This window comes from Bos indicus x Bos taurus, chromosome 3 (genome assembly GCF_003369695.1).
Source record: "Bos indicus x Bos taurus breed Angus x Brahman F1 hybrid chromosome 3, Bos_hybrid_MaternalHap_v2.0, whole genome shotgun sequence".
In the NCBI taxonomy this organism is placed as follows: domain Eukaryota; kingdom Metazoa; phylum Chordata; class Mammalia; order Artiodactyla; family Bovidae; genus Bos; species Bos indicus x Bos taurus.
The window spans coordinates 103,215,964-103,242,686 of NC_040078.1; the positions used below are offsets into that span (position 1 = coordinate 103,215,964).

Consider the following 26,723-nt stretch of genomic DNA (forward strand, 5'->3'; position numbering starts at 1 on the left):
GGACAAGTTCTCAGTTATAAGATAATAAGTTCTGGGGATCTAACCCTCAATATGGTGACTATCGTTAACAATACTGTACTGTATACTGGAGAGTCGCTATGAGAGTAAAGCTTTAACGTTCTCACTATAAGAGCAGCAACGGAACGGTAGGGGTGCGGTGAAGCAATGCATGCGCTGTGCTGTGCTTAGTTGCTCAGCTGTGTCCAACTCTTTGCAACCCCATGAACTGTAGCCTGCCAGGCTCCTCTGTCCATGGGGATTCTCCTGCAAGAACACTGGAGTGCATTGCCATGCCCTCCTCCAGGGGATCTTCCCAACTCAGGGATCGAACACTGGTCTTCCACATTGCAGGCAGATTCTTCACTATCTGAGCCACCAAGGAAGCCCAAAGTAATGCATAAACTAACTTTATCATGGTAACAGTTTCACAATATATACACGTATCAGTTCATCACATTGTACAACTTAAACTTACAGAATATTATATGTCAATTAAATCTTGATAATTTGGGGTGAAAAAAAAAAAATTCAATTTACAGGAAAAAAAAAAAAAACCCAGAGGTTAGAAACAAAAGCCGGGGGACTTCTCTGGTGGTTCAGTGGTTGACACCTTGCCTTTGAATACATGGGGTTCAGGTTTGATCACTGGTCTAGGAGATAAAATCCCACATGCCTTGTGGCCAAAAATCTAAAAAATAAAACAGAAGCAACATTGTAACAAATTCAATAAAGACTTTTAAAAATTGTCCATATGGAAAAATAATTTTAGAGAAAAAAAACTGAAAACTCTTCACATCTTTATTCTACTACAATCCAGATATCTGTTCTCTGTGTTCTAACAGTTGTTTGAATCTACTGGATTTGTACAGTGGAAATAATCTAATCATGGAGTGCTCTGAACATCTATCCCTAGGTCTGAGTTCAGTGATGTCATGTTTGCTTGAAATCTGGCCATGACGGGTGTATCTACTCAACACGGAATCCAGAAAACAATATAAGTCAGAATTCTTCCCCACCTCCCAGAATTTATCGCTAGATGCTTCCCAGCACACCGCTGCTTCCAGTCCTGAGTCCTAAGGACTCAGACTGCATCCAGACATCTCAGGATGACCTAGTGCTGGAGGCTTCCAACTCTGCTATTGCCAGGGGTTGGGGGAGCCAGCAATGAGCGACCCTCATCCAGGAGGAGCCCAGCCCAGCAGCTCAGACCCTCTCAGCCCAGTCCTCTTGCCTGGCCCTGGCAGAGGCTCCCAGACAGCGAGACACAGCCTGGCACTGTCCTCTGGACCCTCGCCAGCCTCCTCACAGCCCTCAGCAGGGCTGACCATGGCACGTGGAAGACCAGCTCTGCACTCAGGGAGCTCCCAGGCCCCACTGGCTCCCACCTTTAGGGATGAAGCCCAAGCACACTCAGAGCCTACTTTGCACAGGTCTTGGGAGGCAGGGATTTGACAGATGAGAAAACAGGGTCAGAAAGGGTAAGGAACTTCTCCAAACAAGATCAGAGAGGCTGATAACAGGAGGAGCCCAGAAGCACGTGGAGGCCACTGCTACCCCCACTTGGCTCTGTCTTCTGAGGCAAGGTTCAGTTTCCATTTCTCTAAAATGCGGAAGACGCTTTTCTTCTCTCACAGGTGATGATGCAGATCCAGTGATGGTACACGTGAGCCCGATGCTCAGCACAGAATAACCACTTCATGAAAGTTAGTCCCCTCCCTGTGTCTACTTCCTGATCCCCCTTCCCATTCCTTCTTCCTGGAATCACAACTTACAGGGAGGGGACACATTTCCTCCTTCATGGCATCTCTGATCCACTGTGTGCCCCTGAACTGTCCCTGGGGTTAGGAGTACCTGAGGATTCCATCCGGGTACTTCAGGTTCCTTGGGCAGGGGGGATAGGGGGCTGGCAGGGGCAGACTCTGATCCCAGGGCTCCCTGCAATCCTCAGCTCTTCCTCAGACTCAGCTACAGTCTCAGAGGACTAAACTGTGGGAGTCTTCTCCTGTTCCCCAACTCCCTCAACCCATACATACACATACATCTTCCAGCCTAATGGGCCCAGAGATTCAGGAAGGAGAGGGAGTTGGGTCCAGGACTCATGACAGATGAAAACTTGCCCTGTCAATCCTTCTGTTCAGAACAGGAATGGCAATTATAACCAACTCTTCCCTGAGCCAATGCCCTAACCCCTCTTCCCCCATGTCACTGACCCTCACTTCTGCTCAGAAGAGGTAAGCCAGGCAGGACCTATCTGTCCACTGGATGGATGAAGAAACTGAGGTCCAAGGAGGTGCAGTGACTTGCCCGAAGTCAGAAGCAATCCAAGAGCATAGATAAGATGAAACTCAGGCCATCCTGTCTCCTTAAATGACAGAATTACTTAAAGACTGCCAAGCTTCATCCTACCCTCCATATCCCAGTAAAGTGATGTGACCTGGAAGAAATGAAGGTGAAAGCAAAAGTCGCTCAGTCATGCCCAACTCTTTGCAACCCCATGGACTGTGCAGTCCATGGAATTCTTCAGGCCAGAAAACTGAAATGGGTAGCCGTTCCCTTCTCCAGGGGAACTTCCCAACCCAGGGATCAAACCCAGGTCTCCCACATTGCAGGCAGATTCTTTATCAGCTAAGCCACTTGGGAAGAATACTAGAGAGGGTAGCCAATCTCCTCTCCAGCAGAAGAAATGAGGGATTTGGCTAAAACCATGCAACTAGATAATGTTGCTGGCCAAAATCTTGGCTTTGTCTTCCAAAGCCAAATTAAAAAATACAGAGACAGGGTTTGAAGGAAATAGAAAGGTGGCTTTAGTTCTCATCCAGCCGAGAGGGGAACGCAGTAGGCTCCTGCTTGTAAGACTCCCCTCCAATAAGAAATCTAGGGGCTTATATAAGATAAAAGCTTGCAGTCAGGAGTTAATGATGAGGAACAAAGGTGTGAGGGTCTTGTCTTCCTCCTCTTGTATTGTTTCAAAAACAGTCATAGGCTGGCACAGTAACCCAGTAATTGAGTCTGGCAGTTTGGTCACCTCCTTTCTGACATGTTAAAAAGAAAAATGTCAAGGCTGTAGATTGTTACCCTGCTTATTTAACTTATGTGCAAAGCACATCATGCAAAATGCCCAGCTGGATGAATCACAAGCCAGAATCAAGATTACTAGGAGAAATACCAATAACCTCAGATATGCAGATGATACCACCCTAAAGATAGAAAGTGAAGAGGAACTAAAGAGCCTCTTGTTGAAGGTGAAAGAGGAAAGTGAAAAAGCTGGCTTAAAACTCAAAAAACAAAGATCATGGCATCCAGTCCCATCACTTCATAGGAAATAAATGGGGAAAAAATGGAAAAGGTGACAGACTTTTAGAAGGTGACTGCAGCCATGAAATTAAAAGATGCTTGCTCCTTGGAAGAGAAGCAATGACAAACCTAGACAGCATATTAAAAAAACAGAGACATCACTTTGACAACGAAAGTCTGTATGGTCAAAGCTATGGTTTTTTACAGTACTCATGTACAGATGTGAGAATTGGACCATAAAGAAGGTTGAGTGCCAAAGTTTGATGCTTTCCAACTGTGGTGCTGGAGAAGACTCTTGAGAGTCCCTTGGACAGCAAGGAGATCAAACCAGCTAATCCTAAAGGAAATTAACCCTAAATATTTATTGGAAGGACTGATGCTGAAGCTAAAGCTCCAATACTTTGGTCACCTGAGGTAAAGAGCTGACTCATTGGGAAAAATCCTGATGCTGGGAAAGATTGAGGGCAAGAGGAGAAGAGGGCAACAGAGGTTGAGATGGTTGGGTGACATCATCAACTCAAAAGACATGAACCTGAGCAAACTCTCGGAGATGGTGAGGGCTTGCCTGATAGCTCAGTTGGTAAGAATCTGCCTGCAATGCAGGAGACCTGGGTTCAATTCCTAGGATGGGAAGATTCCCTGGAGAAGGGATAGGCTACCCACTCCAGTATGCTTGGGCTTCCCTTGTGGCTCAGCTGGTAAAGATTCCACCTGCAATGCCAATGGCACCCCACTCCAGTACTCTTGCCTGGAAAATCCCATGGACAGAGGAGCCTGGTAGGCTGCAGTCCATGGGATCGCTAAGAGTCAGACACGACTGAGCGCCTTCACTTTCCCTTTTCACTTTCATGCATTGGAGAAGGAAATGGCAACCCACTCCAGTGTTCTTGCCTGGAGAATCTCAGGGACGGGGGAGCCTGGTGGGCTGCTGTCTATGGGGTCGCACAGGGTCGGACACGACTAAAGCGACTTAGCAACAGCAGCAATACCAGAGACCTGGGTTTTATCTCTGGGTTAGGAAGATCCCCTGGAGAAGGGAAAGGCTGCCCACCCCAGTATTCTGATCTAGAGAATTCCACAGACTGTATAATCCTTGGGGTCGCAAGAAGTCGGACACAACTGAGTGACTTTCACTTCAAAGGAGATAGTGAAGGACAGGGAGGGCTGGCGTGCTGCAGCCCATGGGGTCACAAAGAGTCAGACACAACTGAGCGACTGTGTCAACAACAACGAATAAGAGGAAGAGGGCTATAAGTTGAGCACCAGATACAGGGTGTATTTAGCAGAGTCAAAGGGTAATCGGTGAGAAATGTAGCTCCTGTAGATAGAAGGGCAGAAAGGTAAACTTAGTTACAGACATGCAGAGTTAGAAGCAGTTAAATAAAAAACTAGGAATGTTCAGTCTTGCTCACTGGTCTCTTTATCTTCTTTGTTCTCAGGAAAAGGAAAGAAAATTCATTCCTCTTTTTTTCTCCTTTTCACTGCAACAATAATGCAATAATGGGAGAGCCAGCAACAGAGCCCGGCGCGACTAAAGTCTAATATCTGAAGACTAAAGACTAAAGTCTAATATCACAGACTTTAGTGCTTGAGTCTATGGCTCCACCTGAACTCTAACTGAAATTCTTCCTGCTGTCCCAGAGTTTGTTGTGATTACAGGTGGCATTGGGCCAGCTGGGGGGTTGGAATGAGGGAGAAGACTAGACTCTGTGTGCTGAATTTTGAGCCAGGTGAGCCCACTGGCCTCAAGGAGAAGAGGGTGGGCTGCCAAGAGAGGAAAAGCTAGGGCTGTGGCAATCCTAATATCCAGGGACTCTCTGTAATTAGCCCCAGGCTGAGAGTGCCTCTGTGAGGGACTCTGTGAAAATTAGCTTTCCTTTGCTAAGACAGGTGCCCCAGAAACTTCTTTGGATTTAAGTCTGCAGCAGGAGCTGAGGGAAATGGCAGGAGGTGGTAATGATCAAAAGCGTCTTAGTGGTCCTTTGGGACATCTTCACACACAGAGCTTTTTCTTTTATGTGTGAAAAAGCTTTTCTGACCAGGCCTTTTCTCACCAAGTCTTCTCAGCACACCTGGGAGGGAGGTGTAATGGTCCCCATTTCACAGGTGATGGTGATGATGACAAACTCTTACTGAAGCCTTGCCATGGGCCAAGTCCTGAGGGAGTCATAGATGTTGGTTTTGGTCATTTCAGTGCTCAAGTCATAAAGGGCCTTCAAGGTCAACATGTCCAGTTCCTTACTCTCTTTTACAGCCATGAAAATTAAAGCTCAGAGAAGCAAAGTCATTGGCCTGCTTGAGGTACTTAGGCAATCAGAACCTAGAAGTCCTGCCTCCCAGCCATGGACTCATTCCATTGACCCATGCTCCTTCCTCTCCTTTGCTCTCTAGGAATTTAAGAAAGACCTGCTCATCTGTCTAGTAATAATGAGTTAATGTAGGTATCTTATCATGCATGCCTGCCCTCAGCATCTTCATTCCTGGGGTTTGCATCCCCCAAGACTATAAATCTTGTGTGAGCCAATGAAAGTACATGTCAGTCAGACAAGCAAATAGGATAGTAATAATAATGATAAGAACAACAACAACAACAACAAAAAAGAACAACAACAAAAAATGATGATCATAATTATAATAATAATAATTCATGCTCAGTTGTGTCTGGCTCTTTGTGACCCCTGGACTGTAGCCCTCCAGGCTCCTCTGTCCATGCAATTCCCCAGGCAAGAATAGTGGAGTGGGTTGCCATTTCCTCCTCCAGGGGATCTTCTCCACCCAGGGATCTAATCTGTGTCTCTTGCATCTCCTGCATTGGCAGGCGGACTCTTCACCCTCTGGGCCACCTGGGAAGCCCATAATGATAACAGCAGAACCTTACAGGTACTATTTCTTATATGCTTTACTTACAGTAATCCATTTAATATTCAAACGTCTCAAGATGACGTCAAATTGCAATTCAATGACATCACTGTTTTGTCCACCAGCGGAAACACTCTCTACTAGGGTATGAAGATCTCCAAGTTAGCAGAGGTCAGAGTTCCTGGGAGAGGGAACAAATATTCTGTGAGTTATTGGGTGTAAGACTAAGAGCATCCACTCCCATTTCCAGGGTCCATGCATTCTAGCTATGGGAGAACCAGTGTCATATAGTCACTGACTCAAAGTATAAACTTCATCACTTTATTCCTTACTTTTATTTTTGTAATTTGTATTATTTTGGGCTGCATTGGGTCTTTGTTGTTGCACAGGCTTTCTCTAGTTGCAGAAAGCGGGGCTACTCTGCAGCTGCAGTGCATGGGCTCTTCATTGCAGTGGCTGCTCCTGTCGTGGAGCAGTCTCCAGCAGTTGCCGCACAGGGGCTCATTCGTTGTGACTCTCGGACCCTAGAACTTGGCAGGTGTCAGTAGTTGGGGGTGCAGGCTCAGAAGTTGCAGCTCATGGGGTCTCGAGCACAGCCTCGGTAGTTGTGGCTCATGGACTTAGTTGTCGCATCATGGCATGTGGAAAATTCCCAGACCAGGGGTCAAACCTAAGTCCCCTGCATTGGCAGGCTGACTCTTACCCACTACACCACCATGGAAGTCCCACGCTCACTTTAAAGGAGTATGTAAGACAGGGGCCTATTCCTTCAAGGCATTGTTACCTGCGAACAGCAATAACTGAGTCTTAATAAGCCATTCTACCTTTCAGTTAGGGCAGTTTATTCTAAGTGTTAGAAGTTACATAAGGCCATTGAGTCTATGAGACCAAAGCTGTAAAATGAGTTCTTTGACCAGATGCAATGCTGTGGGGGTTCCTTGATAGTGGCTTGGGCACTCTGAATTCATAAATAATGATGCTAGCAAAAGGTCTATAATCAGGGGAAGAAAAGCATATCTAGAATCTACCTGTTCCTATGAAGACAGATCACTGCCCACTCCATGATGAAAGAGATCCAATATAATCAGGTGCCAGCCTGCTCTCCTGGGGAATGGTGCCATATAGCTGACCTCTGATATCTGCTGAAGAAGCACTCATCAGCAGTGGTAGCCAGGTCAGCCACAGAAAAGGGAAGTCCATGCACTGAGCCCACGTGGACAGCTTCTATCCTTGCCTTCACCGACATTTTGTTCACGTGCCTACTCAGTAAGTGTCTGGGGAGAAAGCCTGAATGACATCCAGAGAGCGTGTCATTTTTCCCCCCTGATTTATCTCCTCTGTAGCTGATACCCTTTCATGAACATTCATGTGGGACACACATAGCTGATGTCCACTTGGAAGTTCATCCACATACGTCTCCCCTCTCCCCAAACTTTCTCGCTACCAATCTCTGAATCTTGTTATGGAGTAGTTATTTAATAGCTTTCTCTTGTTTTCTTATTTTCCTATGCAAATTAGCTGGTTTAAACATTCTATCTTTAAAAGTTTTAATTTTGGTAATCTACATTTCCCTAAGAAATTATTCATTTCTGCCGGGGACCAGCCCCGGTGGATCCAGGGAATTCGAAGCGGGGACGGCATTGGCGAGGATCAGGAAACAATTGCTTAATTAAATGTTAATTAAGGATATAAAGAGTAATAGAATGAGGATAGCTCAGTAAAATTCAGTGAAGAAAAGAGGCTGAAATAAGGATAGCTCAGTGAGGAAATTCAGTAGAGAAAAGAGGCTGAATAATTCAGCCAGAAGGTAAGAGAAAGAACGACATGGTGAGACCAAGTTTCGGTGAACAAGGCCCGCACTTTATTTTCCAAAGTAGTTTTTATACCTTAAGTTATGCATAGAGGATAATGGGGGAAGGGGTAGAGTCAAGCAGTAAGCCAGGCTTTCTTCCTGCAAACTTATCATATGCAAAAGTTTAGGTGATTTGCATCATCTTCTGGCCCGGAGGCCTTTTTCTCTAAAGGTGATTATTCTAAAGTCAGGCGCCAGCCTCCAAAAAGCATTAGATGAAGTTGCATTCTTACAGAGCAAAGGTGTGGTGGACTATAACAAGAAAAAGAATTAACTCGAGGGTCCCAGGTTACAAACATTAAAGCTACTACTTACACCAATTATATTAATCAATACACTGCCAGGGACACAGCAGATAAGGGATATGGAAACTTAGCAGCAAACATTGGCCCAACAAGTGAAAATCCCTTCACCAATACAATTTCTAATCAATCTTTTAACTGCTCAAAGGAATGTGTATTTAGACAGTTTAGAACATCTCCTGCCTCTCACAGTTGGGAGTCTCTGAACAGTCACACGTGGCCAGAAAAACCTATTCAGGCAGGCTAGAGGATTTCCAAAGGAGTTTGTAGGTTGAAACACTGTCACACCCAAGAATTATTAACTGGAGCTGTAAGCTAACTCTTTTTTCAGAGAGAGGTAGTGGGGGACAGCCCCCCGTAAAGTCAGAGGTGTAGGTGAAAGCACAAAGCAGAAAGTAGGCAGACTCTGGTTTTGGGGGTAGATTGCTCGAGAATTTCCAGGGAGACTCCTGAGGCTTGATCCCGCCTTTGCGTATGCCAAGCCTCCTTCCTCATGACCTTTGCCAGGGGCGGAGCTCGCTCCCCGCACATTTCATCTAGTCTGCAATTTTATTTGCATAGGGATCAGCAAACAGAGAAAGCAGACTTGTGGGACTTAAGTTTTGTGCACAGCAAAACACAGCATATAAGTGGTAGTTTACCAATCTGCCCATTTACCAATCTACCAACCAATTTAATGATGTCAGAAACCTTGAGATCATTAGTGTAGAAATGGGTCAAAGGGGCAAAGAATTTGGAGAGGCTGACATTTCAGTTTAGCAGCAAAGTATTTCCCCCAAAGAGATGACCCGAGTCCCACCAGACAGAATGGTGTTATGACCCACTTTGCTGTTTTCTTTGTTCAAGGGAACAGGGGGAAAAATAAAAAATAAAAATAAAACAAAAGCCAACAACTCTCATAAAGTCCAAGTTAACAGAGAATTAATTAATAACATTTTTAACCTTAAGTATCTATACACTATATACTCCCAAGTGTCTATACACTTTCTAAGAACAGCTGGTTTGTGGACTGTAAATGTCCATGAGGGCAAGGGCTGTGACTTCCTGTCACCAGTGCCAGGGATCGGTGACAACAGTTGACAATCAGTGGCCCCCATCAGTGGACTGCAAGCAAAGACAGTGGTACAAGTAGTTTAAAATGTTGATAACTTCCTTGATTTCTCCCCTTTCCACCTACAAGCCAAGCTATCAGATGCTCTTACTTCTTCCCTCAAAACATCTTTCAGCATCTCCCCGCTCACTGCCACCATCAAGTCTAGCACCTTCAGAAATTACGCCTAGCTCTCCTCTACTGAGTGTTCCTCTTCAGTCCAATCCCCTCATTGATACTCTACAAATGCTGTGTTACCCTCTCTTGTCTACTCCATTCCTTATCCCTCATTCTTAAAAATTAAGGTTGCTTCTATTTAAGGTAAAATCTATCATCCTGAATTACAAACTCTCTTACTATCTGTCCTAAATGATCACACTTTAGCCACAAGACTCATCTCCCCATTACCCTGGTCCCTGGGACCAGGTAGACTTTGCCACCAGGTAGACTTTGCACCTTTTGGAAGGAACTCCAAAAACCAGGAAGACCTCCTCCCCATTTTCCAGGCAGTCCCCTTCTCCACAAAGATAAAGCAGGAAACTTTCAATAGTTGGAAGTCCCTTCCACCAGCCACATAGCTTCCTATCCTTTCCTCAGATGGAGGGAACACCAACAGCCCATGGGACCCTTCACTTTCTGCCTGAAACCCTCTGGAACTGCTGTCTGGAACTTTGCCACATCATTGATGCCGCAGAACACATCCATTCAAATCAACACCGAGCCCAGCCCTGTTATAACTCTCAGTAAGTGCTTTGGAACCATCAATTCAGTTCAGTTCAGTCACTCAGTCGTGTCCGACACTGTGCAACCCCATGAATCGCAGCACGCCAGGCCTCCCTGTCCATCACCAACTCCCGGAGTTCACTCAGACTCACGTCCATCGAGTCAGTGATGCCATCCAGCCATCTCATCCTCTGTCGTCCCCTTCTCCTCCTGCCCCCAATCCCTCCCAGCATCAGAGTCTTTTCCAATGAGTCAACTCTTCGCATGAGGTGGCCAAAGTACTGGAGTTTCAGCTTTAGCATCATTCCTTCCAAAGAAATCCCAGGGCTGATCTCCTTCACAATGGACTGGTTGGATCTCCTTGCAGTCCAAGGAACTCTCAAGAGTCTTCTCCAACACCACAGTTCAAAAGCATCAATTCTTCAGCACTCAGCCTTCTTCACAGTCCAACTCTCACATCCATACATGACCACAGGAAAAACCATAGCCTTGATTAGACGGCCCTTTGTTGGCAAAGTAATGTCTCTGCTTTTGAATATGCTATCTAGGTTGCTCATAACTTTCCTTCCAAGGAGTAAGCATCTTTTTTTTTTAAACTTTACAAAATTATATTAGTTTTGCCAAATATTGAAATGAATCCGCCACAGGTATACATGTGTTCCCCATCCTGAACCCTCCTCCCTCCTTCCTCCCCATACCATCCCTCTGGGTGGTCCCAGTGCACCAGCCCCAAGCATCCAGTATCGTGCATCGAACCTGGACTGGCAACTCCTTTCATACATGATATTATACATGTTTCAATGCCATTCTCCCAAATCTTCCCACCCTCTCCCTCTCCAACAGAGTCCATAAGACTGTTCTATACATCAGTGTCTCTTTTGCTGTCTCGTACACAGGGTTATTGTTACCATCTTTCTAAATTCCATATATATGTGTTAGTATACTGTATTGGTGTTTTTCTTTCTGGCTTACTTCACTCTGTATCATAGGCTCCAGTTTCATCCACCTCATTAGAACTGATTCAAATGAATTCTTTTTAATGGCTGAGTAATACTCCATTGTGTATATGTACCATAGCTTTCTTATCCATTCATCTGCTGATGGACATCTAGGTTGCTTCCATGTCCTGGCTATTATAAACAGTGCTGCATATAATAGCGTCTTTTAATTTCATGGCTGCAGTCACCATCTGCAGTGATTTTGGAGCCCCCAAAAATAAAGTCTGACACTGTTTCTGCTGTCTCCCCATCTATTTCCCATGAAGTGATGGGACCGGATGCCATGATCTTTGTTTTCTGAATGTTGAGCTTTAAGCCAACTTTTTCACTCCACTTTCACTTTCGTGAAGAGGTTTTTAGTTCCTCTTCACTTTCTGCCATAAGGGTGGTGTTATCTGCATATCTGAGGTTATTGATATTTCTCCCGGCAATCTTGATTCCAGCTTGTGTTTCTTCCAGTCCAGCGTTTCTCATGATGTACTCTGCATAGAAGTTAATTAAGCAGGGTGACAATTTGGAACCATACTACCACACAAATTTGTGCCTAAGTGCTAGAGGCAAACCCCACTCCAGTACTCTTGCCTGGAAAATCCCGTGGACAGAGGAGCCTGGTAGGCTGCAGTCCATGGAGTCGCTGAGGGTCGGACACGACTGAGCGACTTCACTTTCACTTTTCACTTTCATGCACTGGAGAAGGAAATGGCAACCCACTCTAGTGTTCTTGCCTGGAGAATCCCAGGGATGGGGGAGCCTGGTGGGCTGCCGTCTGTGGGGTCACACAGAGTTGGACACGACTGAAGCAACTTAGCAGCAGCAGCTAGAGGCAAAATTTCAATCCCACCAAAAGTTCACAGCTCTCTAGTCATTCATTATTCCTAGATGCCCACATGTCTTTAAAACCTTTTCTCATCCCTCAACTGCCCAAATCCCTACTTCTGCCTTTCCCCAGTTTTCTCTGTCTTCTCAACATCAACCCCACTATCAGCAATCACCTCTGCCAACATCCTCTACCTAGAATTCTGCCTGGGATACCACATGCCCTACAGCTCTCCAAGAGGGAAGTTCTTTTTCCTCACTCCTGACCTATGAGTTCCCAAACATTCTCTTGGGGCTTCCCTCATAGCTCAGAAGGTAAAGAATCTGCCTGCAATGAAAGAGACCAAGGTTCGTTTCCTGGGTTGGGAAGATCCCCTGGAGAAGGAAATGGCAATCCACTGCAGTATTCTTGCCTGGAAAATCCCATGGATTTTCCCACCATGAAGCCTGGTGGGCTACAGTCCATGGGGTGGCAAGAGTCTGATACAACTTAGCGACTAAAGCATCACCTCATACCCAATGACCTTTTCTCCCACCCACTTTCCAGGCACTTTAAGTCACACTCACAGCAGAACTTATCACCCATAAAACTGCTTCACTTCCCCAGTAAGAATCTAAGCATTCCCACTGCACTTTGAATAAGTAAACACTTCTCATATGGATCTAGAAGACTGTCCTTCGCCTACCTCTCAATGTTATCTCTGCCTCTCCTGCTCACTTGCCTGTGACCACATGAGCCTTCTTCCAGAGCTGCAAACAATGCAAAGTCCTTTCTGGACTTGGGGCGTTTGTACCTGGAGTCCTCTTGCCAGAAATGCCCTTCTCCTGGCTCTCTGCTTGGATGACACTCATCCTCAGGTATGCTACATCTGAATTCCTGACCAATACCTTATATGTCAGCTCTTGGTAAGTAGGTTTCCCGCCTCCATTTTCTCTATATCCGTAGAACACTGTTTGTTTCCTAAGAGGTCTACAACTTCATTTTTCAGTAGCTAAGCTTAATTTCTATTTTGACCTATTATTCCACTGGTGGGAGAAATAAAAGAAACTAGCATGACATTTCAAAGCAATTATATTCCAATTTTTTAAAAAGGGGTAACCAGGGTTAGCTGCTGAGGGAGAAAAAGAGACTTCTCAGGTGTTGCTTCCTCTCTCCCTGATGTTAAGCTCTGGAGAGAATACAAAGTGCTGAGATATGCAGTAGTGATGGTAGTGGGGTGAGGTGTAGCCTGGTTCCTAGTGTCTGGCACCCACTGAGAGAATCTCCCTCCTATGAGGCCATCAGTCTCCACAGGTCACTATGGCACCTTCATTCAGTTCAGTTCAGTTCAGTTGCTCAGTCGTGTCCGACTCTTTGCAACCCCATGAATCGCAGCACTCCAGGCCTCCCTGTCCATCACCAACTCCCGGAGTTCACTCAGACTCACGTCCATCGAGTCAGTGATGCCATCCAGCCATCTCATCCTCTGTCGTCCCCTTCTCCTCCTGCCCCCAATCCCTCCCAGCATCAGAGTCTTTTCCAATGAGTCAACTCTTCGCATGAGGTGGCCAAAGTACTGGAGTTTCAGCTTTAGCATCATTCCTTCCAAAGAAATCCCAGGGCTGATCTCCTTCAGAATGGACTGGTTGGATCTCCTTGCAGTCCAAGGAACTCTCAAGAGTCTTCTCCAACACCACAGTTCAAAAGCATCAATTCTTCAGCACTCAGCCTTCTTCACAGTCCAACTCTCACATCCATACATGACCACAGGAAAAACCATAGCCTTGATTAGACGGCCCTTTGTTGGCAAAGTAATGTCTCTGCTTTTGAATATGCTATCTAGGTTGGTCATAACTTTCCTTCCAAGGAGTAAGCATCTTTTAATTTCATGGCTGCGATCACCATCTGCAGTGATTTTGGAGCCCAGAAAAATTAAAGTCTGACACTGTTTCCACTGTTACCCCATCTATTTCCCATGAAGTGATGGGACCGGATGCCATGATCTTCGTTTTCTGAATGTTGAGCTTTAAGCCAACTTTTTCACTCTCCACTTTCATTTTCATCAAGAGGCTTTTTAGTTCCTCTTCACTTTCTGCCATAAGGGTGGTGTCATCTGCATATCCGAGGTTATTGATATTTCTCCTGGCAATCTTGATTCCAGCTTGTGTTTCTTCCAGTCCAGCGTTTCTCATGATGTACTCTGCATAGAAGTTAAATAAGCAGGGTGACAATATACAACCTTGAGGTACTCCTTTTCCTATTTGGAACCAGCCTGTTGTTCCATGTCCAGTTGTGATATTATAATTTCCTTACTGTAAACCTCTCCATGTATCTGTCTTGGTTTCCATGGGGCCTGGTACTGGTTGGATCCATCTTAATGAATGCTCAAGAAATATTGGAATTGACTCATCCCACGATCTGGGTCACCAGTGATGCATGAAAGAAAGTTGGATGCCCGTGCTAAGTCTCAGGCTCAGAGCCCCAAGTAGGCTGCACCCAAGCAATAACATTTATTCTTCTATGCTTTTCTAATATATTTTAGGGTTCACAGAAGATTCACAAGTTTTTCTTGTGAGAAGAATCACACAAGATTCACAAGTGAATTCACAGAAAATTCACAAGTCACTCCACCTACTGTGACATAGAATGGCATTACCAACTCAACAGACATGAGTTTTATCAAACTCCAGGAGACAGTGAAGGCCGGGGAAGCCTGGGGTGCTGCAATTCATGGGGTCACAAAGAGTCAAACATGACTTAGTGACTGAACAATGAAAAAATATAATTTTATATAGGATATTGCCATAAGTTGTATTTTTCTCCTATGCATACATATTTTACTCACATGGTTCCATGCTGTATATTCTTTGCATTAACCTGTTGTATAACATATTATTCTATTTTTTTTCTGATTATTCTGTCAGATTCTTCAAAAAAACGTATTAAAACATTAGGGAGGGAGGTGGGAGGCAGGTTCAAGAGGGAGGGGACATATGTATACCTATAACCGATTCATATTGATGTATGGCAGAAACCATCAAAATATTGTAAAATAATTATCCTCTAATTCAAAAAAATTTTTAAGGGAAAAATGAATTAAAACATTAACAAATGTTTGAGAGTATTAATACAAATCATGTGTTAATATTTCAGCCATTATTCCTTTTTCTCAGTCATAAGACTGGCATTTCCAGATAAGACCTCCTCCTTCAGGCCGGATCCAAGAATCAAATGGCAGAAGATCACAGTCTACTTACAACTGACATGGAAAATGAACAATAAATGAACTTTCACTGTTGTAAGCCACTAAGACTAGGGAGCTATTTCTCATTGCACCATAACGTAGCAAGTTGATCAAGATAGCCATGTTAGTTTCATTTCCCACCTTTGTTCAACTGACCAAATACTACATTGGTTCACATGTATAATGCTGGTTTCATACATTATAGATACTCCACCTTTTCTCGATATTGGGCATTCTATCTTAGATTCTGCCTGTCTCCTAATTCAACAGATCACTCTACTCTTACCCATCACTTTGAGAAAAGCCCCCTTGATGTTCTTGTTCCTCAGACTGTAAACCACAGGGTTGAGGAGGGCAGAGAAGACATTATAAAAGAGTGAGATCTGCTTGTCTCGCTCAGGGGAATACCTCGAATTGGGCTTCATGTGGATGTAGATGGCTGGAGCATAGAAGAATGTGATCACAGTCAGGTGGGAGGCACAGGTGGAGAAAGCCTTGCAGCGGGCCTGCATGGACTTAATCTTGAAAATGGCCTGGGAAATACAGATGTAGGAGGCCAGAATGAGTGAGAGTGGGGCAACAACCATGAAGACACTGATGACCGAATCCACCATTTCAATGACATGAGTATCCATGCAAGCCAAATTTCGTACTGAAGGGCCTTCACAGAAGTAGTGGTTGACCATGTTGGGCCCACAGTATGGCAGTCTCATGGTGAAAAAAGTGTGGATCAGAGAGAAGAAGAAACCACAGGCCCAGGTCCCAGCTGACAGTCGTGTGCACAGGCCCAAGCTGAGGATGACAGTATAACGCAGTGGATAGCAGATGGCCACGTACCGGTCAAAGGCCACGACGACAAATAAAATGCACTCAGTCAGGCCCACGGCACCAAAAATGCACATTTGTAGCCAACAAGCAGCAAAGGAGATGGTCTGAGATCGAGAAAGAAGATGCACCAGCATCTGGGGCACAGTGGTGGTGACACAGCCCATATCCAGCAGGGAGAGGATACAGAGGAAGAAGTACATGGGAGTGTGGAGATGCGTGTCCAGGCATATCAGGGTGATGATGAGCCCATTGCCAAGGACTGAGCTCAGGAAAAGAAGAAGGAAGGCACTGAAGAGGGTCCTGTTGGTCGTGGGGTCACTGGAGAAGCCATGCAGGATAAATTCAGAAACCCAGCTTTGGTTCTGCCCTGGAGGCATCCACATGGTGGGCCTATAGGAGAATCACATTAATTTAAATGCCATCTAAAATATGATAGTTTAGTAAGATCTGGCAGCAGAAGCTCTGGGATTTTAATTTTGAGCCCACTGCTCATTTAGTGCCTTGCAGTTACTTAACCACTCTAAGCCTCAGGCTCCTCATCTATTCAGTTCAGTTCAGTTCAGTCCCTCAGTCGTGTCCGACTCTTTGCGATCTCATGAACTGCAGCACACCAGGCCTCCCTGTCCATCACCAACTCCCGGAGTTTACCTAAACTCATGTCCATTGAGTTGATGATGCCATCCAACCATCTCATCCTCTGTCATCCCACCATCTCATCCTCTGTCATCCCACCATCTCATCCTCTGTCATCCCTTTCTCCTCCTGCCCTCAATCTTTCCCAGTATCAGGGTCTTTTCAAATGAGTCAGTTCTTCGCATCAAATGTGGCTAATAACACTCCGGAAGCTGGTGATGGACAGGGAGGCATGGCATGCTGCAGTCCATGGAGTCTCAAAGAGTCAGACAGGACTGAGCAACTGAACGGAATAACACTCATCTCTCAGGGTTTTTAGGAAGATTTGGGATGATGTATATGAAGTATCTCATATTAACACAATGCCTTAAAACCCTAAATAGTAGTAAATGCCCATTTGCAATCTCCCCAGTCTTACTCCCCACCCCTCAGTGGACGAACTGGTCACTCAAATGTCTAGCAACAATCAATTTACAGCTATCCACTCCAGCCCCCAAACCTGCAGAAATGGCCTTCCCTTCTGCCTTAGAGATCATTTGTCTGGATGTGCTACAAGCTTCTCCTTACCCTGTAAACTTGTCTCTTTAGCAGATGACAGTGGGAGGCATTTCCAATAGAGGGAGATACCAGGGCAATGAAATGATGGCAGCAGGAAGGCGCTTAGGTTGGGACTTCAATTCTCCTTCCTTAGTTACTCAGGCGGAGAGCCAGCTGATTGGTGTGGACCAGTCATGGTCACATACTCAGGCTACACACACTCTCCCCACCCAGTGGCCACTTCTAGGAGAGCTCTGGCCTGTGGCTCCATCCCTACTCCCAGTAACAAACTGTATTCTTGTGGCAGTCACACCCTCTTTGAAAAAGTTTGAGCTCAGTCTTTTTTTCTCTGGTGGAGGAAGATAGGAGAAGAGCAGGAGGAAGGAGGAAAGTATCTTCTAAATCCTTAGCCCCTGTGTATGCTTCTTAAGCCACAAGGTAGAAGCTCCTTTATATATAAATTTATATATATATATATATTCCTATTTCTAGATCTCAGAGACTTCTCTTTTATCCCTTTCAGCAGTTTTACCAGTTAAAATTTTACCAGTTAAAATTCTATGTATTAAATTTTCCCTGTTCACATTACTGTTGTGTTCTGTCTTCTGCCAGGATCCTAATTGATGCAGACGCTAAATCTATGGGGATGGAATTTGATAAGGAATAGAATTTACACAGTTACAAGACATCTATCCATAAAGCAATTACAAAAGTAAAAAGTGGTAGCTATCAGTGGAAAAACTGGACAACATCTTAACTGAGTGATTAAAATTAATGTCACCAATAAGAAGCAGATAGACATTATGTGTCTCCATATGTGAAAATCTAACAATATATCACCTACATATTTTCAGCCAAAAAAAACAAAATCTAAATCTGATCATGAGTAAACATCATAGAAACCTACACTGAGGAATATTCTATAAAGTAATTAGCTTCTGATCTTTAAAAAATAACTGTCATGAAAGGCAAAGAAGGCTAAGAATGTATAATAGACACAAGGCAATTAAAAAATAACAACTAATGCAAAAGTAGACCTTCCAGGGGGAATGCTACAAATAATATTAATATTAGTTTGACAATTGATAAAACTGGAATATGAGTTAGATTAGTTTAGATAAGTGTATCAGTGTTACAATCCCTGTGGTTGATAGCTACTATATAAGAGAATGGGCTCCCCAGGTGGCACTAGTGGTAAATGCAGGAGGCGTAATAGACAGGGTTCAATCCCTGGGTTGGGAAGATCTCCTGGAGAAGGGCATGGCAACCCACTCCAGCATTCTTGCCTGGAGAATCCTACGGACAGAGGAGTCTGGCAGGCTATGGCCCAAAGGGTCGCACAAAGTCAGATACAACTGAAGCGACTTAGCACATAATACATAAGAGAATATCCTATTCTCTTACATATTAGGAACTATTCTCTGAAGAATTGGAGGGTAAAGGAACATGATATTTGTAAATTATTCTCAGAAAATTCTGAAAATTATAATAATAACTGCTGAAAATCAATAAATCCAAGTATTAGGGGCATACAGGATTTCTTTGTAGTACTCTTTCAGCTTCTTTGTTGGTTAAGTCACTTCCAAAAAAAGTTTTTAAAAATAATTTTTAATGTTAAATAAAAACTTTTTCAGACAAACAAAATATGAGATCATTTAAAAGGGAGTTCTTCACACAGAAAGAAAGTGTCTGAAACACAAAAATGCAAAAAGAAATGAAGAGTCCCTCAGGGAAAGAATAGATATGTATTAATAATGAATGCAAATCAATAATAAAAATTTGTGGGATTTAAAACAAATCAAAGACAAGATATGGCAAAGAACAAAAGAATAAGAAATAGAAGGGGTAAGTAGAGTTAGTGTTCTAAATATTTAGCATAACTGGAAAAGGGGTAAAATGAACCACTTGCATTAGACTGTGATAAGTCAAAGATTTATGTTAACGTATCTAGGAAAAATCAATAAAAGAATAAATAATATATAGCCAACAACCTAAAATAGGAGAAAATGAACTAATAAAATATTCATCAATCCAGAATAATGCTCTTTTGAGTGAGGAAAAAGATCAAATATAAAATAGATAAGTCAATAGAAAATAGTGGAATTTAGTATGTAGTTAATTACTTTAAATGAAAAAGGACTAAAGATTTTCATCAAAGGTTATTTTCAAATGGAGTTTTTAAAACCTACATGTTATCCACCAGAAACATTATTTGCTCGTTCTGCAATATGTAAATATGTCTAAATAACATGTTGCTCAAGTTAACAATGTTACATCAATTATACCTCAATAAAGTTGTATTTCTTTTTGAAATACACCTTAATACAAGGTCAGACACTCTAGGAAGAAAAATTGCCCTGCAAACATTAACCAAAAGAAACTTTGTAGCTTCATAGAGCACTTATAGAAATTAACTGTGTGTTACATCATAAGTGTAAATTTTAAAAAATCCAAAGGGTGAGAATCATTCAGAGTATACTCTTAACCATGAGATAGGCTAGGAGTCAAAGTAAATATAACAGGTAAGTACCAGACTCGTTCAAAATTATTATAGCATATACTTCTAAATAATTTATGGGATAGAAAAAATCAAAATGGAAATTAGTATATGTTAAAATAAATAATGATGTAAATAACATTATCAGAGCTTAGGAGAAATTCTCTAGTCTTAAATCCATATGTTAGAATATGCTAAAATAAAAATTAAACAACTAAACCTTCATCTCAAGAAACTAGAAAAGAAGCCCTAAATCAAAACCAAAAAACAGTTGAAAGAAGGAAATAATAAAGATATGAGCATAAAACAAGGAAATAGTAAACAAGGCTACAATCAATAAAAACTGACAGAGCCTGAAGTTCACTTTTTGAAATAATTTATAAGCTATTAGCAAGATTAATAAAGAAATTATATAAAATACAAATTACCAGCATCAGGGGTGAGGAGGGGAACATTACTATAGATCCTACTGTCATTTTAAAGCTAATTTTAAAAATTACAAACAATTTTATTACAATAAATGTGATAATCAAACAAAAGGGACAAATGGAAACACAAATTACCAAAGCTGACAAACAAGAACTCAGAAGTTCTTCTGAAAACTTCAGAAGAACAAATCAGAAGAATCCACTATCTTTCCAAAAAGGTGAATCTATAATTTCCTAGAGAGAAAACTTTAGATTCAAGATAGATTTACTGGTAAATTTTTCTAACATTTAAGAGAGGAATAATAGCAATCATAACAAATTCTTTCAAAGCATAGGAAAAAAATGTGAATATTAACCAACTCATTTTATAAGACTAGTATAAACGCAATAAAAAGAATAACAAAAACATATAAGAAGGAAAAAGCACAAATGAATCTCTCTCATGGGGACTGCTGCAAAATTTCTTTACAACATATTAGCAAATTTAATTTAGCAATATATTAAAAAGGATAATATATCACAATCAAATTGGGTTTATTAAAGAATTCAAGGTTTATTTAGTAAACAATGTAATTCATCTGATTACAGGAAGTAAAGGAGAAAAATTATGTGATTAACTTGGATATAGAAAAAGCATCTGGCAAAAAAAAAGTCAACTGTCAATTAAGATTATAAATAAACTTTTTAGTGAAGTAGAAACAGAAGGGAACTTTCTTAATGTAATAAATATCATCTCCAGTAAAGAAGAAGCAGCCTACAGCAACTATCATACTACCTGGTGAAGCACTGATAACTTACTCTCTAACACTGGTAGTCTCTAACCTAGGTAGTGAGATAAGTCAAGAGAAATAAACAAAAGACCAAAGGATTGGAAAGGAAGAACGATCATTATTTGCAGAACACCTAATTGTATAGGTAGAAAATTTTTACAAACCCAAAGAGAAATTGGAATTAATAAGTATACAAAAACCCAACATCTCTCTCTATACCAGGAGCTAGAAAATTACTTATAAGAGCATTTAAAAAAATAAACATGTATTAATAACTTTAATAAAATATGTGTAGAAAAACATTATTTAGAGAAATAAAGGTAGAGCCAAGTAATTGGAGGAATATGCCATGTTCGTGCATGAGGGGTATGCAGGACAATTCAACATTATCAATATGTTTAATTGATTTATAGATTCAGTCCCCGTCTAAACCTCAACAATATTTTTCCATAGAAAACTGACACGTTGGTTGTAATATTTATATGGAAATTCTAAAGAATCTTGAAGGATAAAACAAAACCTGAAGGACTTATCAGATATTAACACTTACTATGGGGCTTCCCTGATGGCTCAGTTGGTAAAGAATCTGCCTGCAATGCAGGAAACCCCAGTTTGATTCCTGGGTTGGGAAGATCCCCTGGAGAAGGGATAGGCTACCCACTCCAGTATTCTTGGACTTCCCTTGTGGCTCAGTTGGTAAAGAATTCACCTGCAATGCAGGAGACCCTAGTTAGATCCCTGGATTGGAAAGATCCCCTGGAGATGGGAAAGGCTACCCACTCCAGTATTCTGGCCTAGAGAATTCCATGGACTGTATAGTCCATGGGGTCACAGAGTCAGACGTGACGGAGCGACTTTCAACACTTACTATAAATCTGCAATAACTAAGCTAGCATGACATTGGCACAAAAATAAACCGGAGATACTATTTATGGAACAAAATAGAGTCCATCACAGACCTGTGAATATAGAGCCATTTGATTCATGACAAAGCTGATTCTACAACACAATGTGGAAAGCATGGTCTTTTCAACATATTCTGCTGGATCCTGTGGATATTCACACAGGCAACAAAAATTCATTAAATCCTACCTCACATGGTACACAAAAGCTAATTCCAGATATACTATAGCTTTAAATGGTAAACAAAAAACAAAGATTTTTAGAATCAAACACAAAAACATATCTATGTCATCTTGTAATAGGCAGAAACTTTTAAACAGGGTGCAAAAAAGCACTAGCCATAGAGAAAAAAAATGATAAATTATTTATCTTGGTATAATCATATATACCACATATAATTATATAAAATTATATACATATATATACACACACATATATATATATATATAGGCTTCCCTTGTGGCTCAGATGGCAAAGAATCTACCTACAATGCAGGAGACCAGGTCTTAATTCCCAACAGCCCAGGTCTCTAGGGGACAGGGGAGTGGGAACTAATCATTGTGGTCCTGCTGTCATTGTTGAGGGCTTCTCCCAGCATAACCAGCATTGTCCTTTCATAATGTCTCTTAGCTGAACTTGGAGACCTGAAGCTCAGAAAATTATTCATTTTCTGTTTCTAGCTCCTAGAACGTGGTTTGGAACAGACGAACCATCCATACATATTTACTACATGAACAAATGGAAGAAAGAAGGAGGTCTTAGGAAGAAAGAATGGGATGTGAGGTGGGGAAGAAAGACAAGTGGGGAATGTGGGAGCTGCCTGGAGGGATGTTGGGGCAGAAGCACAGAGAGGACCCAGTGGCTGGGTGACCTGGCTACCGCTGACCTCCAGCCCCCACAGATGCCTGGATCCCACCCATAGCCCCCAGCACAGTGACCACCTCACCCCTCAGGCATTCACAGGTTACAGAGAGACTGTCACTTGTTCTTAAGGGAAAGAGACTGAACAGGAAGTGCCCAGGGCAACTGAGTCCAGTGAGCCAGGATTCCAGGCAACCCAGTCTCCAGAAAAGCACCAGGCTTCTGAGAGATGGAAGGATGAATCCCCTGCCTTCTCTGCATTGCTCAGCTCTTTGCACTTGACCTGGCCAGCCGTGGCTCCTGAAGGCCTTGCCTGTCAGATTCTCAGGTGTAGACAGAGGGAGCTTCAGCCAATCCAAGCTTCTCCCAGTGGGCCAAGCTGCTGAGGCTTTATGGTCCTGCCTCCTTACCAGGTTTTTCTGGGAGAGCGGGTGGAGGGCCATCCTTCTGCCACCTGCTACCACCATCCCTGTCTCTGGTGGGGATGCCAAGATGGAATTCTCTGACTGTTGTCAACAAGAACCCCACAAGGAAGAGGTCCCTGTGGACAGAGGAAGAAAAAAACCACACCCTGGTTGGGGAGGCATAGTGACCTGTCTATTTCCTCTTCCAGCCTTCTGAGGGATATGACTGGCTCAGGGGAGAGGCTATTGTACTTGGTCACCTCGTAGCGATGACAAGAACTGAAGGCCTCATGCTGATTGTCCTCTTACCTTCTAAACCTCATGTCCAACTTGTCAATTAGACCAAGAATGAGTCAAATCCCCATTCCTTATTGAACCACCTTGGGGAAATCAAAATCTTCCTCCATTCTGCAGAACAACTTGGACATGATGATACTTATGAGTTGACCATGGAGAACAAACCTTATACAGATCTTGAACCAGGTCCTGGCAAAAGGTATCTGGAAAGTAGCATCAGCTTCATGGTACGTACAAAGAAGTCAAGGGCCAGTGGAGACAAGAAACTGCCCAAGGACTCATGTCCTCTAAGGGCACAAAGAGAATCTGAATCAGGATCTGTCATGTTCTAGCTCCCGTTCTCTTAAACTTGGGTTATTCTGCCTCCATTTTCACCTCTGGAAAATGACAGGAATAATATCTTAATAACCCAACTTTCTGCGGTTGTTGAGAGAATTGAATGAGACAGTGTGGTGAAATTCCTGCACAAGTCTTGCCTGTGCTGCCCATGACCGAGTTCCCATCCTGCCTTCTGTCTGTGCCTCGGTTCCCCATCCCTTCAGGAAGAGAAGTTTGGGTTCAGAGGTCCCTCTCCGTCAGCCACAGGTCACCAGAGTCACGCACTGACTTTTCAGAAATGCTGTGGGATGGTGTTAAACGAGGTCATTACTGAAGTTGAGTACATAAACTGTAATTAAGTCAAGTATGTTAAAAACAAAAATCAATGGACCTTGAAAGCACTATGCTATCTGAACTAAGTCAGGCAGAGAAAAACAAACACTGCGTGATCTCACTTACATGTAGAATCTAAAAGCATGAAATTTGTAGAAGCAGAGTAGAGTATGGATGCCAGGAGCTGGGGGTTGGGGGGTGGGGTGGGAAATGGAGAGGGGTTGCTCAAAGGGCACAAAGAAAGTCCTGTGGATCTAACCAACAGCGTACTGACTCCAGTTAACAATACGCTATTGTGTACTGTAAGAGTGAGGTTTTACACCAAAATAGCAACAACAAGTAATGGTGAGGTGGAGGAATGCCTAAACTAACCTGATTGTGGTAATTGTTTCGCAATATATAAGTGTATCCATTCACTCACTGTACTCCTTAAAGTTACACATAGTTATATGTCAATTAAATCTTAACAGTTAGGAGTGAAAAAAGAAATGAAAAGTCAGTTTATAAAATGAAACAAACAAGCAAACAAAAAGGGTAGAAACAAAAGCTCAAAATTCTTCACATCCTGATCATTCTACTACAAAATGCAAACATCCGTTTCCTGTGTTTCAGAAGTTGTCTGCATCACTGGATTTTGATAATGGAAATGCTCTAATAATGGAGAGCTCCATGATCTCTCCCTACCTCTGAGATCAGTGACATCTTGTTTGCTTAACATCTGGCCACAATGGGTGTATCTACCCAACACAGAAACCAGAAAACAATACAACTCAGAACTCCTCCCTCCCCTCCCAGGATGGATTGTTAGGTGCTTCCCAGCACACTGCTGCTTCCAGTCCTAAGTCCCAAGAAGCCAGACGTCTCAGGATGACCTAGTGCTGGAGGCTTCCCACTCTGCTATTGGCAGCGGTTGGGGGAGCGTGCAATGAGCTACCCTTGTCCAGGAGGAGCCCAACCCAGCTCAAACCCTCTCAGCCCAGTCCTCTTGCCTGGCTCCCAGACAGCGAGACACAGCCTGGCACTGTCCTCTGGACCCTCGCCAGCCTCCTCACAGCCCTCAGCAGGGCTGACCATGGCATGTGGAAGACCAGCTCTGCACTCAGGGAGCTCCCAGGCCCCACTGACTCCCACCTTTAGGGATGAAGCCCAAGCACACTCAGAGCCTACTTTGTACAGGCCTTGGGAGGCAGGGATTTGACAGATGAGAAAACAGGGTCAGAAAGGGTAAGGAACTTCTCCAAACAAGATCAGAGAGGCTGATAACAGGAGGAGCCCAGAAGCACGTGGAGGCCACTGCTACCCCCACTTGGCTCTGTCTTCTGAGGCAAGGTTCAGTTTCCATTTCTCTAAAATGCGGAAGACGCTTTTCTTCTCTCACAGGTGATGATGCAGATCCAGTGATGGTACACGTGAGCCCGATGCTCAGCACAGAATAACCACTTCATGAAAGTTAGTCCCCTCCCTGTGTCTACTTCCTGATCCCCCTTCCCATTCCTTCTTCCTGGAATCACACCTTACAGGGAAGGGACACATTTCTTCTTTCATGGCATCCCTGATCCACTGTGTGCCCCTGAACTGTCCCTGGGGTCAGAAATACCTGAGCATTCCATCCGGGTTCTTCTGGTTCTTTGTGAGGCAGATGCGGGGGACTCTGATCCCAAGGCTCCCTGCAACTGTCAGCTGTTCCCCAGACTCAACTACAGTCTCAGAGGACTGCCCTGTGGGCGTCTTCTCCTGTACCCCATCTTCCTCACCGCCCCCCACTCCCCCGCCATACACACACATATGTCCTCCAGCCTGATGGGCCCAGAGATTCAGGGAAGAGAGGGAGTTGGGCCTAGAACTCGGGACAGATGAAAACTTGCCTTGTTAATCCTTTTCTTCAGAACCAGAATGGCAATGATAACCAACTCTTCCCTGATCCAGGCCCTGACTCCTCTTCCCCCGTGTCACTGACCCTCACTTCAGCTCTGAAGAGATAGCCCATGCAGGACCCACTTGCCCATTGGATAGATGAAGAAATTGAGGCCCAAGGAGGTGCGGTGACTTGCCTTAAGTCAGAAGCAATCTAGGATCAAAGATAAGATGAAACTCATGCCATTCTGACTCTTTAAATGACAGAATTACTTAAAAGACTGTCAAGCTTGTTCCTACTATCCGTCTACTCTCCATACTCCAGGTAAGTGATACGATCTCGAGGAAATGAGGGATTTGGCAAAGACCATGCAGCTAGATAGTGGGAGAGCCAGAAACAGAGCCCGTTACGAACCTCTTGGGCTAGGGCTGTGTCCACAATATCACAGGCTTCAGTGCTTGTGTCTAAACTAATGGCTCTACCTGAACTCTAATTGAAATCCTTCCTGCTGTCCTGGAGCTGGTTGTGACCACCAGTGGGGCTGGGCCAGGGGGTGGGGGTGGTTGGTATGAGGAGCAAGACTGGACTCTGGATGTTGAATTTTGAGCCAGGTGGCCCTGCAGGCCTCGAGGAGAAGAGGGTGGGCTGCAAGAAGGGAAAAGCTAGGGCTGTGGCAGTCCTAATATCCAGGGACTCTGTAATTAGCCCCAGACTGAGAATGCTTCTGGGAGGGGTTCCATGGGAATTAGCTCTCCTTTGCTAAGACTGGTGTCCTAGAAAGTTTCTGGGTTTATGTCTGGGGAGGGAGCTGAGGGAAATGGCAGCAGTTGCTGATGGTATAATGATCAAGAGCATCTTAGTGGTCCTTTGGGACAGCCTTGCACACAAAGCACTTTCAGGT

General features: G+C 43.5%; 1 protein-coding gene across 19 annotated transcripts in view; it reads right to left on the minus strand.

Annotated features, from left to right (window-relative positions):
* LOC113890028 (olfactory receptor 2D2-like) overlaps window positions 1-26,723 on the minus strand; it is a 192,972-nt gene that overhangs the window by 152,451 nt on the left and 13,798 nt on the right. For 8 of the 19 annotated variants that reach the window (XM_027537561.1, XM_027537560.1, XM_027537564.1 and 5 more), the window contains one exon: window positions 6,202-6,334. The exons of 2 other annotated variants lie outside the window; for them this stretch is intronic. The gene's annotated coding sequence lies outside the window, so the exon portion shown is untranslated. Of the gene's footprint in view, window positions 1-314; window positions 689-713; window positions 2,435-6,201; window positions 6,335-15,566; window positions 16,594-26,723 lie in introns of those variants that run through there. 9 more of the 19 variants (XR_003510408.1, XR_003510407.1, XR_003510406.1 and 6 more) reach the window with 3 other exon arrangements.